Raw genomic sequence first — 13,422 nt, 5'->3', positions numbered from 1 at the left:
CATCAACTATACAAAAGGAAAACTGCACCCAGTATATGCACATGGGCTTCGCTCTGCAACTAAAGCGAAAAATTTGGCGGTGGGTTAGATCTGGTTAAACGTAGAGTGACGCGATAGCTACAACTGGCCGAGTGGAACTAGGTCACGTGAAAAAGCATGTGACGAACCACGTGATCAGCGACAGCGCCGCACCAACGGCAGCTTCTCCGCATCACGTGACCGCATTTCGGCGGCGCTACCACGCAAGGCTCGAAATGCCACCGTATTGTAGCTATCGCTATAAAACGACTCAGACAACAGAATCAACTTCGACGAAACCAGCATCCTCGGAACCGAAACAAATTGGCACAAAAGGAATCCTGGTACATCGAAACGACCCCGAACAACATCAACCGCACAAAAGGAAACCTATCCCCAGTATACGCTCCGAGCATTGCGGAGGTTGCGCCGCCTGTCGTCGGCGCCATGAAACGCAAGCGGGGCTTCCGGCCGCCTTTCTTCGTGGGTTCCTACGCAGTTGAAGGTTGTGGCGCATGAAAATCGCGATCGTTCGGTTTGTGTGCTTCAATTAGAACCTTGGTCATGTCTAAAAACAACTGTTGTGTAGTGGGGTGCTCGAACAGCTATAAAAGCTCCCCGGAAACGAGTTTCTACAAGTTTCCTGGCCGCCCTTACGAACGGGAGCGAAGAAGTCAGTGGATTGTTGCCGTCCGGAGAAAAAAGTGGGTGCTGGCTAATCTCGTCTGGTTGCTTTTGTAATATTTACTGCAGCGCTTTTATGGCGCTGCTATGAAATGTTAATGGACCTATTATGCCCTGTCAAGCATCGTCAGTTCATTTTGACTACTGCTTTCATAGTATGCGAAAGAAAGATGCTGGTTTTTTCAGTTGGCTCAGCTGATAGCTACTGGCACGTCTTGTGCACGGCGCTTTTTGTCGAAGCGAACGCAGCACGGATCGCATCTTGTTTCACGCGTGGCTTTGGATCGTTCCTGAATTCATTATGCAGCTGTACCTTTAGCTACGCGCGATTGAGCTGTGAAGCGTTGCTACTGCATGCGCATGCTACTCGCTCTAGATTTTGCACAGGTGGCTCAAATTTTCGCCTTGTTACGGAAGATCATTCGTTCCGTGTATTTGCGTAAATATTGCAGTTTATAGCTGGCATGAAGTCGACATATTCGTGCGCGTGTAACAGCGTAGTGATGGTTTGAATCTGACGCGTAAAATATGTCATGATTGTGGCTTTTACTTCAGGTAACCTTGCTTTAGCTTCACATTGGTTTGTATGTAATTGGAAAGCAGCTGGTTGTAAGTTCCTGGGCAGTTTTAAAAATATGTTAGCCTGGATTCATTTTTTACTGACACTTGCAGCCTAATTGCTGCTGTACGTTTGCTTTCATTTCTTGCAAATTTAGCAAAGATGGGAGCCCTTGGGAGCCTACCAAGAACAGAGACTTTGCAGCCAGCATTTCGTGAATGGAGAAAAATCGAATGACGCGAGGAGCCCATCATATCCACCTACAGTATTTACAACAGCTTACACATGCTTGAATCCACGGTCATCTGAGAGGTATCAAAGGTAATTCTCTTTCTGGTTGCTTTGCTGGTTTTTGTTTCTACCCAGGTAATGCAAGTCAGGTAATTACTCAGCATACTGTAACAAAACTTCTCGCATGATGCCAGATGAGGCAAAAATGCTGTGATGCCAGCCTTTTAACTAATACAATGTGTAAAAAATTCCAAATTTAAGCTTATTGAGCCACAGCTGCCACATAAAGAGGTAACCAATCAGATTGGTAGGGTCTCCAATACTCAGCTGTTTTGCATTTGTTTAACTTGTGTCATTGAATGCTTCGTGCCGACTGCCATGGCTCTACTCATCATGGTTTATAAATTTCTGATTGGCCCATTTTGAGTGGTTTACATCAGTCTAATATCCTTAAATACCAAAATCAAAGCCAGGGAAAACAACAGTACAAAGAAAAGACATTGAACTTTAAAAAAAATTATATCAGTGAATAGCCACTACCTGTTAGGTCATTGCACAAGAGCTGCAAACTTAAAAACAAACTTAATAAAGCTCATGTTACAAAATGCCAGAAAAGACACTTTTCTCAGGTAGATTTTGAAGCACCGTTATGAAATAAGAAAAATCTGTCAAGAAATTGAGGTAAATACCGACAAAAAACACAGGTATTCTTTATCCTGTGACCTGCTGCATAGTAAATATTTGCAATAACTTCGTACTCAGAACTGTCAGTTGCCACAATTGTGAAGTCTTACCGCAAAACCCATGAAGCAAACAGTGCTTCCTCCTCCTCCTCCAGCTGTCACTGATGCGCGACGTAATGTTAGATATGCTATGTGCCCTTCTTTCATTGTGTAGTTTGCTGGCAGTTAAATGTAGCTTAATTTGAACTGGGACGTACAGAAAGAACAAGTCCGTTTATGTTGTCTATTCTTTAGTTTTTGATTTTTTTACAGCGTTTATGCACACAGTTTAAACAAACATGTTCAATGCTGCATATTGTTCTAGTTAAGCCATTCAGATAATGTAATCTTCCTTATGCAGTGCAGTTGTGGTACACTAGCATCAAATGTTAGAAGTACGAGGAAACATGAAAGATTGAATCATTGCAGCATTGCTGTGCTGCCGACCCCTCAGGCAGGTGAGCTAAAACCAAGAAACCTGCGTACTCTAGACAGCGGCATTGATACCAGGTGTTTTGGTCATAACACACTGCTCTAGCAAATTTTTGTGTGCTGCATATGCCACGATATTTTGCTGGCATGCACATGTTTGCTGGTATAGCATGTTGACCCTTACATCGTTTAATCTGGGCCAGTGTTTTTTTATCGTGTTTATTGGCCATTTTTTTCTTAATTTCTTTGTTTTAGTAAGGTGCAGAAGCTTCTTTGGTGGGCGGGAAATGAATGGTTGCTTCAACAAACAGTACCTATGTTGTAGCTCATTTCTGGGACAAATAGAAGTAGACACTGAAATTTCTCCGTGTTCAAGAGCATGCTAAAATTACAGGTTGGGCATGGCTAACCAGTTGCTTGCTTATATAAAACCTTGGTAAGTGGCGTCTACACCTTGAAGTCAATATACCAACTCCAGGTTGCGGTCACGTGAGCAGCAAAGAACCAGTGATCCTGCTCCTACAGACCTTCCTGAGCAAGAACACTCTGCACACGGTGTTTTGGAGCTCACAAAGAAGAGTGTATGTATCACTGCCCCAACAGTTACAGAGCAATCTTTTGTATTCACCAAATTAAAGAAAAAGGGAGGCATGCTGACTGTATCTACCATTTCACTACGATTTGGCATTCTTGCCTCAAGAGAAGTGCCTAGCCTATGCTGATCATAATAACAATAATAATTATGTATCAATATTTAACGGTTTTAAGGCTGCTTTAAAGGTTTGTGTAGGGTTCAAGGCAGCTAGGACAGACCAGAGCAGAATGGAGCTCATAAACATAAGGGTGTCAGGCGGTTTGTGAGGGGCTGTGTAAGGTTTTGTAATTTGCAGAGTAGCCAGGCCTTTTCTCTCTGTGTCAGCTTATTTTTCCAATGTGAAGCCTGGTTTTATTGCATTGCACTTTTGACTGCAAGAAGCAGAAAGGGTATAATTGTGTGGCAAGCTTACATTGCGCTCGTATATTTGTGCAGGTGGGAACACAAACAGACTCGTGCACATGGACTTCAGGCAGTGACTTGCCAAATCTTTTTTTATGCTGTATGACAGGATGCGATGCCAAGACACAAGTAAGTGCCATTTATCTGCCACCAAAACTAATGTGCTTGATGCTTTTTTCCTTTCCCTGCCGTGCACACAGTGCATCGACAAAAGGGCATATATAAAAAGGAAATAGAACAACCAACAGCTTCGTTGACGCTGTAATAGCATATTTATAGCTTTATTTCCATGTGCCAGTGGAGTGTATAATACTACAGCTGGTAAGCAGAATAAAATGTAGTTTGTTAAATTCTGATATCTCTTTTTCCTATCTTTTGCTGTCCTCTGTCATATGGTTCTTAAAGCAAGTCCTGTTTAATTGCTCATTTCTCACAAGAACTGGTGCTTCCTTTTTATTTTTATTTTCTTGGTATTCGGAACGTGCATGTAAGTAGTACTGAAAACTAAACTGCATCTGTTTCTAACAGGCTGTGCTTCCTTGGAAGAAAAGCTGCACGGATGCACATCGGGCACATCGTTGGAAATGAGGGACTCTGCCTGTGACCCAATGAATGTAATTGACACAGTGCCTTCTTCCGGTTTTTCTGGGTACCAAAGTGTGGCAGCTTGTAACCCTCAAAAGATTGCAGAAGTTCTGACTTCCATTGCAGGCGTCTCTGTTCCAGTGTTTAACAAGCTGCAAAATATTCTTCTTGCTTCTGTGAATGTTCAACGGCATGCTGAAGTGAACACTTCAAACAAGCTGTTACTTTTTTTAATGAAGATTAAGTTAAACTTGTCGTACTCAGCTCTTGCAGTATTTTTTAATATTCATAGAACCACATGTTCCCGTCATTTCTTCCTCGTCCTGAACATGCTGCACCAGAAAATGCGACCAATCATATATTGGCCGTCACAGTCAACGAATGAATTAATGATGCCAGAATGCTTCAAGCCACACTATAGCCAGTGTCGCGTAATAATTGATTGTACTGAGGTCTCTTGATCTGCACCAGCTACAGTGCATGAGAAAGTACTTATGTACTCTAGTTACAAAGGCTGCTATACAGTGAAGTTTCTTGTTGGCATCACACCAAGTGGAATAATTAGTCTTCTTTCCAGACCCTACGGTGGCCGTGCCACAGATTCCTTAATAACAGCAGATAGTAGAATTTTACATCTTTTGAATCCAGGTGACATTGTCTTGGCAGACAAGGGGTTTCCCCAAATAAGAAATCAGCTGGCAGACCGTGGTGTTAAATTCCAGATGCCAGTGTTTGCCCGGCCTAATGAGCCGTTCACTAGAGAAGAGGTTTTCGAAACTTACAAGGTTGCGACTGCTAGGATACGTGTTGAACGATGTATCCAACGAATGAAGATTTACCGCATACTTTCGGAGAAACTCTCAGCAGATTTGGTTCCGCATGTTGCAAAAATAATCGACATGTGTGGTGTGCTCACAAATCTTCAGAAGCCAATTATTAAACCGAGAGAGCAGCCATAGATGGCAGATTTATGGCCCATCGATCTGTTGCCTGTATCATATTGTGAAAAGAGAGTGAACGTAATATTTTCTTGTTTGTGAAAAAAATGAAACCATTTATGTGAACTGTGAAAATGGTTTTATTTTATAAAGGTGATAATAAAATCTTCAACACTAAGCACGGTGCTATGTGCCCAAATCAACCTGCCCCAGACCTTCCTGCCCTTGACAAAGCGGGCAGCAATTGTGAGAAATAGAATTTCTCCAGCTTGGGAATAGATGTGTGCAGAAAGTCTTTGTCCACAGGAACCCTCACAGTGATTTGCTGATTTTTAGAATATACATAGAAATAACATAGTTCAAGGCCCAGCACATACAGTGATACCTGAACTTGGGTAAAATACATGTGCGTTTTCTTCAGTTCAACCATTGTACCACTGAACAGCAGGTATCGCACATTACAAACCTTCTTGTCAAAGTCTACAATTGATTCATTTCGGCATGAGAAAGGGCATTTCACTTCGAGCAAAAATTCCTTTGATTCTTTCGAGACAATTCCGTCAGGTGTGCAGCAGAGCCATGGCTGCTCCAACATCACAGACAGACCGCACTTATGGACCTTTGCCCCAACCTCATTGGCAAATGCTGTAACTGCTTCTGCTTCTAAAGCAACACCGTAGGCTGTAGCTGGTGACCAAAAACTTTTCTCTTTCAACAGCCCTTCAGCCACTTCAGTAGGTTGCCGCCTTGACCTCAGTATGGTGTGTGCCTTGCTGCTTGCAGAAATTCGAATGGCGCGCATATTTTTCCAAAAGATCACATCCCTGTTGGGTTCTCGTGTTTTTGCTTCTATATCTGCAATTTCCTCTAGCGTTGCCATTACATGCCCCATGTAAAACTCCATTTCACTTTGCTTGTTGCTCCATGGTTCACTACAACGGTGCAGCGCTGAAGTGCGCACATTGCTTCGAGTGACATTTGGTGGTGGTGAAAGGGCGGCCACTTCTCCACCAGGTTCTGCGCTCACTCTCACAGAGAGCTCATGGCCAATTGCTTTAATTAGTGAGCAGTCTTCGCCCCACAGTCCATCAAGCAGTGCAGCAACTGCAGTAGCATCCTGAGCTGGTGGAGCAGCTGGTGGCAAAGGAACAACTTGCTCCACTGCTCGTCCAAGGAAGCTGTCTAGGCAGGCTCCTTTTTTATAAATTCCCAGACTTTTCGCAGACGGCTTGCCCCAGTTTCTTGGGCCACTTGTACACGACTTGTTTTCCGTGCAATTCACATAGTGCACAACTGCTGCTATATGCTTGCAGCGGCCTCCATTTCCTGCCTTGCAGGTGCACACTGCATCTTTGAGGGCAAGCTCTGGAACCTGCCAATAATAGAAAAAAAAACATTTTAAGCTCAATTTGAATCAAAGCATGGTAACTTGGAGCATTGGCTCTAATTACACGGAACGAAACAATCGCTTTGTATGCAGGTTGAGTTGGTCAATAACTACTCGATGCAATGAGGAATACTTTTTGTTAAGATAAAGCTCGGCTTGTGATATGAACTACGCGCGTAGCCAGCGCGAAAAAGCAAGGTGAGCAGCGAGCTTTGGGAGACTGAACCCGACAACGCAAGGAGGTACCTCTTGCAAAAACAAATGTTTACCATATTGACTTCAGTTTCAGCATAACAGTAATTGATCATGCCCCCAACCGTGATGTGTGCGCTTTTCACCAACCGCGGTGGCTCGCGGGTTGGGCATTTAATGCGGAGAGCACCACTACAGCATCCCTCACAGCACGTGTGTCGCTTCGGGTATTTGAAACCCACAATTTAAGATATAACTACCCTCGGCACTCAGATCGAGAGGAGACAGAGTGCAGGGAGGAGGTCTCTGCAAACACAAGCGCCAGATCTAACATATTTGTAGCTACAAATGGTGCTCTATCGCTAATCCAACGACCAATCACAGCCTTGGCGAATTTAATAAAGGCGGTGAAAATCACTGCCGATCAGCGTTGAGCATGTGCCTGTTTACAAGCGTGTCGCCGAAGCGTTTGCCGCGCGCGGCTTTATTGCTGGCCGCTCGATCGGGCGTACGAGGCAGGCACCAGTTGCACACTCCAGAAAAATAAAATGGACCTATGCTATCCTTCTCCAAACACACCGCTTAAACGTAGACACAGATTTAAATGAAGCGATGTACTCACGATAAGCTCCACGTCGTAGCCGGGCTTTGTCACACTTGTTTGCGGCAAGCATTTTGTACGAATGCTGATCGGGTCGTCCCACACAGCTGCGACGTCGAACACATGTCCACTTTCAAACAGTTTACTTCCTTTTCGAAAGCTGTCTCCGCAGAAATAATCTTCATGCACGCACACAAACGGCAAATCACATGTGCGAACTTCAGTCATGCTTGCTGCAGCAATGGGGAAGACGGGGAAAGTGCTCCGTCTGTGTTTTCTGCGGCGGCCGCTAGGTGGCTTTCAGTGGCGCCCCTATAGGCGGTGCTCGACGCGTATATGCCCAGGGACTTCGCTCTGCAACTCAAACATAAAAAATTTGCATGGTTCAGCTCTGGCTAAACTTGGAGTGACGCAATAGCTACAGCTGGCCGAATGGAACTGATTCACGTGACCAACTCGTGACGAACCACGTGATCAGCCACAGCGGCACACCACCGACAGCAGCTCTGCACCACGCGACAGCGTGGCGGCGCCGCAATCGCCACCGCGCAACCACGCTGAAGGCTCGAAATGCTAATGTAATGTATCTATCCCTATAAAACTACTCGGACCACAGAATCAACTTGGACGAAACGAGCATCCTCAGAACCGAAACAGAGTACCACAAAGGGAATCCTTACACATCCAAACGACCCCGAACAACATCAACCGCACAAAAGTAAACCTGCCCCCAGTAAATCCCCAGGGACTTCGCTCTGGAACTCAAAGTAAAAAAGTGGCGGTGGTTTAGCTCTGGTTAAACCTGAAGTGACGCGATAGCTACAACTGGCCGAGTAGAACTAGGTGATGTGACCAAGCACGTGACGAACCACGTGATCAGGCACAGCGCCGCACCAACGGCAGCTGCTCCGCATCACGTGACAGGGTGGCGGCGGCGCCATCGCCACCACGCTGAAGGCTCGGAATGTTACCGTCATGTAGCTATCGTTATAAAATGACTCACCACAGAATCAACTTCAACGAAACCAGCATCCTCAGAACCGAAACAAAGTACCACGAAAAGAATCATGGCACATACAAACGACCCCGAACATTAACCGCACTAAAGTAAAACTGCCGCCAGTATATGCCCAGGGAGTTCGCTCTGCCACTCAAAGCAAAAAACTGGCTGTGGTTTAACTCTGGATAAACCTGGAGTGACGTGATGGCTACAGCTCGCCGAATGGAAAATGGTCGCGTGACCAAGCACGTGACGAACCACGTGATCAGACACAGCGGCTTACCACGTGGCGAACCACGTGACAGCGTGGCTGCGCCACCACGCTGAAGGCTGGAAATGCTACCGTAATGTAGCTAACGCTACAAAACATGTCCGACCACTGAATCAACTTGGACGAAACCAGCATCCTCGGAACCGAAACAAATTACCACAAAAGGAATTCTGGCACATACAAACAACCCCGAACATCAACTGTACAAAAGGAAACCTGCCCCCAGTATATGCCCATCGGCTTCGCTCTGCAACTCAAAGCAAAAACATTGGCGGTGGGTTAGCTCTGGTTAAACGTGGAGTGACGCGATAGCTACAGCTGGCCGTGTGGAACTGATTCACGTGACCAATTCGTGACGAACCACGTGATCAGCCACAGCGCCGCACCACCGGCAGCAGCTCTGCACCACGTGACAGCGTGGCGGCGCCGCCATCGAAACCGCACCACCACGCTGAAGGCTGGAAATGCTAACGTAATGTATCTATACCTATAAAACGACTCGGACCACAGAATCAACTTGGACGAAACCAGCATCCTCGGAACCGAAACAAATTGCCACAAAAGGAATCCTGGCACATCGAAACGATCCCGAACAACATTAACCGCACAAAAGGAAACCTGCCCCAAGTACATACCCAGGGATTTCGCTCTGCAACTCAAAGCAAAAAATTTGCAGTGGTTTTGCTCTGGCTAAACCTGGAGTGACGCGATAGCTACAGCTGGCCGACCACAGCGCCGCAACACAGGTAGCTGCTCGCTCCACGTGACGAACCACGTGACACCGTGGCGGCGCCACCACCGCTACGGCGCCACCACGCTGAAGGCTCGAAATGCCACCTAATGTATTTATCGCTATAAAATGACTCAGACCACAGAATCAACTTCGACGAAACCAGCATCCTCGGAACCGAAAGATATTACCACAAAAGGAATCCTGGCACATCCAAACGACCCTGAACAACATCAACAGCAGAAAAAGAAACCTGCCCCCAGTATATGTCCAGGAACTTTGCTCTGCAACTTAAAAAAAAATTGGCGGTACTTTAGCTCTGGCTAAACCTCGATTTACGCGATAGCTACAGCTGGCCGAGTAGAACTAGGTCACGTGACCAAGCACGTGACAAACCAGGTGCTGAGACGCAGCGCCGCACCATGTGACAGCATGGGTGCGCATGTCACCGCCACGGTGCCACCAGGCTGAAGGCTCTAAAGGCTGCCATAATGTATCTATCGCTACAAATCGACTCAGCCACAGAAACAACTTCGACGAAACCAGCATTCTCGGATCCGAAACAAATTACCACAAATGGAATCCTGGCACATCCAAACGACCCCGAACAACATCAACCGCAGAAAACGAAACCTGCCCCCAGTATATGCCTAGGGATTTTGCTCTGCAACTCAAAGCAAAAAAATTGGCGGTGGTTTAGCTCTGGCTAAACCTCGAGTTACGCGATAGCTACAGCTGGCCGAGTGGGACTAGGTCACGTGATCAAGCACGTGACGAACCACGTGCTGAGCCGCAGCGCCGCACCACGTGACAGCGTGGATGCGCATGTCACCGCCCCGGCGCTACAACACTGAAGGCTCGTATTGCTACCGTAATGTATCTATCGCTACAAACTGACTCAGCCACATAATCAACTTCGACGAAACCAGCACTCTCGGAACCGAAACAAATTACCACAAAGGGAATCTTGGCACATCCGAACAACCCCAACAACTTCAGCCGAAAAAAGGAAACCTGCCCCCAGTATATGACCAGAGACTTTGCTCTGCAACAGAAAGCAAAAACTTGGCGGTGGTTTAGCTCTGGTTACACCTGGAGTGACGCGATAGCTACAGCTGGCCGAGTGAAACTAGGTCACGTGACCAAGCACGTGATCAACCACGGCGCCGCTACCCGAGTAGCTGCTCGCACCACGTGACGAACCACGTGACAGCGTGGCTGCACCTCCACCCCCTTGAAGGTTCGAAACGCTACCGTAATGTAGCTATCGCTATAAAACGACTCAGACCACAGAATCAACTTCGACGAAACCAGCACCCTCGGAACCGAAACTAATTACCACAAATGAAATCCTGGCACATCCAAACGACGCCGAACAACATCAACCGCAGAAAACGAAACCTGCCCCCAGTATATGCCCAGGGACTTTGCTCTGCAACTTAAATAAAAAAATTGGCGGTGGTTTAGATCTGGTTAAACCTGAAGTGACGCAATGGCTACAGCTGGCCGAGTGGAAATTGGTCACGTGACCAAGCACGTGACGAGCCACGTGAGCAGCCACAGCGCCGCACCACCGGCAGCTGCTCCGCACCACGTGATGAACCAAGTGACAGCGTGGCGGCGCCACCGCCCCGGCGCCACCACGCTGAAGGCTCGAATGCTACCGTAATGTAGCTCTCGCTATAAACCGACTCAGACCACAGAATCAACTTCGACGAAACCAGCATCCTCGTAATCGAAACAAATTACCACAAATGGAATCCTGGCACATCCAGACGGCTCCGACCAACATCAACCGCGCATAAGTAAACCTGCCGCCAGTATATGCCCAGAGACTTCGCTCTGCAACCCAAAGCAAAAAAATTGGCGATGGTTTAGCTCTGGTTAAACCTGAAGTGACGCGATGGCTACAGCTGGCTGAGTGGAACTTGGTCTCGTGACCAAGCACGTGACGAACCACGTGAGCGGCCACAGAAACGCACCACCGGCATCTGCTCAGCATCAGGTTACAGCGTGGCGGCGCCGTCACGGCGCCACAACGGTGCAGGCTCGAAATGCCGCCCTAATGTAACTATCGCTACAAAATGACTCAGACCACAGAATCAACTTCGACGAAACCAGCATCCTCGGAGCCGAAACATCATCATCATCATCATCATCAGCCTTACTACACCCAATGCAGGGCAAAGGCCTCTCCCATGTCTCTCCAATTAACCCTATCCTTTGCCAGCTGCATCCACCCTTTGCCTGCAAACTTCTTAATCTCATCCGCCCACCTAACCTTCTGCCGCCCCCTGCTCCGCTTACTTTCTCTTGGAATCCACTCCGTTACCCTTAAGGACCAGCGGTTATCTTGCCTTCGCATTACATGCCCTGCCCAAGCACATTTCTTTCGCTTGATTTCGACTAGGATGTCATTAACCCGTGTTTGTTCCCTCACCCACTCTGCTCGCTTCCGATCTCTTAACGTTACACCTATCATTTTTCTTTCCATGGCTCGCTGCGATGTCCTTAACTTAAGCTGAACACTTTTCGTTAGCCTCCATGTTTCTGCCCCGTAGGTGAGTACCGGTAAGATTATGCTGTTGTACATTTTCGACTTGAGGGAAATTGGCAAACTGCCACTCATGATCTGCGAGAGTTTGCCGTATGCGCTCCACCCCATTCTTATCCTTCTAGTTATCTCCCTCTCATGATCAGGATCAGCTGTCACTACCTGCCCTAAGTAGACATATTCAGTCACAATTTCTATGCTCTCGCTGCCAATTGTGAACTGTTGTCCCCTTGCTAGGCTGTTGAACATTACCTTGGTTTTCTGCATGTTAATTTTTAGACCCATCGATCTGCTGTGCCTGTCTAACTCATTGATCATGATTTGCAGTTCACCTCAGGAGGTGAACGGAACCGAAACAAATTACCACAAAAGGAATCCTGGCACATCCAGACAACCCCGAACAATATCAACCCCACAAAAGGAGACCTGCCCCCAGTATATGCCCAGGGACTTCGCTCTGCAACTCAAAGCAAAAAATTGGCGGTGGTTTAGCTCTGGTTACACCTATAATGACGCGATAGCTACAGCTGGCCGAGTGGGACTAGGTCACGTAGCCAAGCACGTGACCAACAGCGTGATCAACCACAGCGCCGCAACACGAGTAGCTGCTCGCACCACGTGACGAACCACGTGACAGCGTGGCGGCGCCGCCACCGCTACGGCGCCACCACGCTGAAGGCTCGAAATGCCACCCTAATGTAGCTATCGCTATAAAACGACACAGACCACAGAATCAACTTCGACGAAACCAGTATCCTCGGAACCGAAACAAATTATCACAAAAGGAATCCTGGCACATCCAAACGACCCCGAACAACATCAACCGCAGAAAAGGAAACCTGCCCCCTTATATGTCCAGGGACTTTGCTCTGCAAATCTAAGCAAAACATTGGCGGTGGTTTAGCGCTGGTTACACCTGGAGTGACGCGATAGTTACAGCTGGGCGAGTGGAACTAGGTCACGTGACCAAGCACGTGAAAAACCACGTGATCATCAGCAGAGCCACACAACGTGACAGCATGGCGGCGCCGCCACCGCCACAGCGCCACCAAGCTGAAGGCTCGAAATGCTACCGTAATGTAGCTATCGCTATAAAACGAGTCAGACCACAGAATCAACTTCGACGAAATGAGCATCCTCGGAACCGAAAAAATTGCCACAAAAGGAATCCTGGCACATCCAAACGACCCCGAAATTCAACCGCACAAAAGTAAACCTGCCGCCAGTATATGCCCAGGGACTTCGCTGAGCCACTCAAAGCAAAAAATTGGCGGTGGTTTAGCTCTCTTTGAACGTGGAGTGACGCAATGGCTACACCGCGCCGAGTGGAAAATGGTCGCGTGACAAAGCACGTGACGAACCACGTGATCTGTCAAAGCGCCGCACCACCGCCAGCTGCTTTGCACCACGTGACGAACCACGTGACAGTGTGGCGGCACCGGCACCGCCACAGCGCCACCACGCTGAAGGCTCGAGATGCTACCATAATGTAGCTATCGCTACAAAACGAGTCAGACCACA

The 13,422-nt window shown here is 47.4% G+C and overlaps 1 long non-coding RNA gene across 1 annotated transcript; it reads left to right on the top strand.

Moving 5' to 3' along the window:
- Window positions 1-2,946: 2,946 nt before the first annotated feature.
- LOC144097412 (uncharacterized) lies at window positions 2,947-5,316 on the top strand. Its single transcript, XR_013307008.1, has 3 exons — window positions 2,947-3,227; window positions 3,677-3,772; window positions 4,172-5,316. It is a non-coding gene; the product is annotated as an uncharacterized LOC144097412 (long non-coding RNA).
- Window positions 5,317-13,422: the final 8,106 nt, after the last annotated feature.

This window comes from Amblyomma americanum, chromosome 1, assembly GCF_052857255.1.
Source record: "Amblyomma americanum isolate KBUSLIRL-KWMA chromosome 1, ASM5285725v1, whole genome shotgun sequence".
In the NCBI taxonomy this organism is placed as follows: domain Eukaryota; kingdom Metazoa; phylum Arthropoda; class Arachnida; order Ixodida; family Ixodidae; genus Amblyomma; species Amblyomma americanum.
This window is presented reverse-complemented; position numbering and strand designations above follow the sequence as displayed.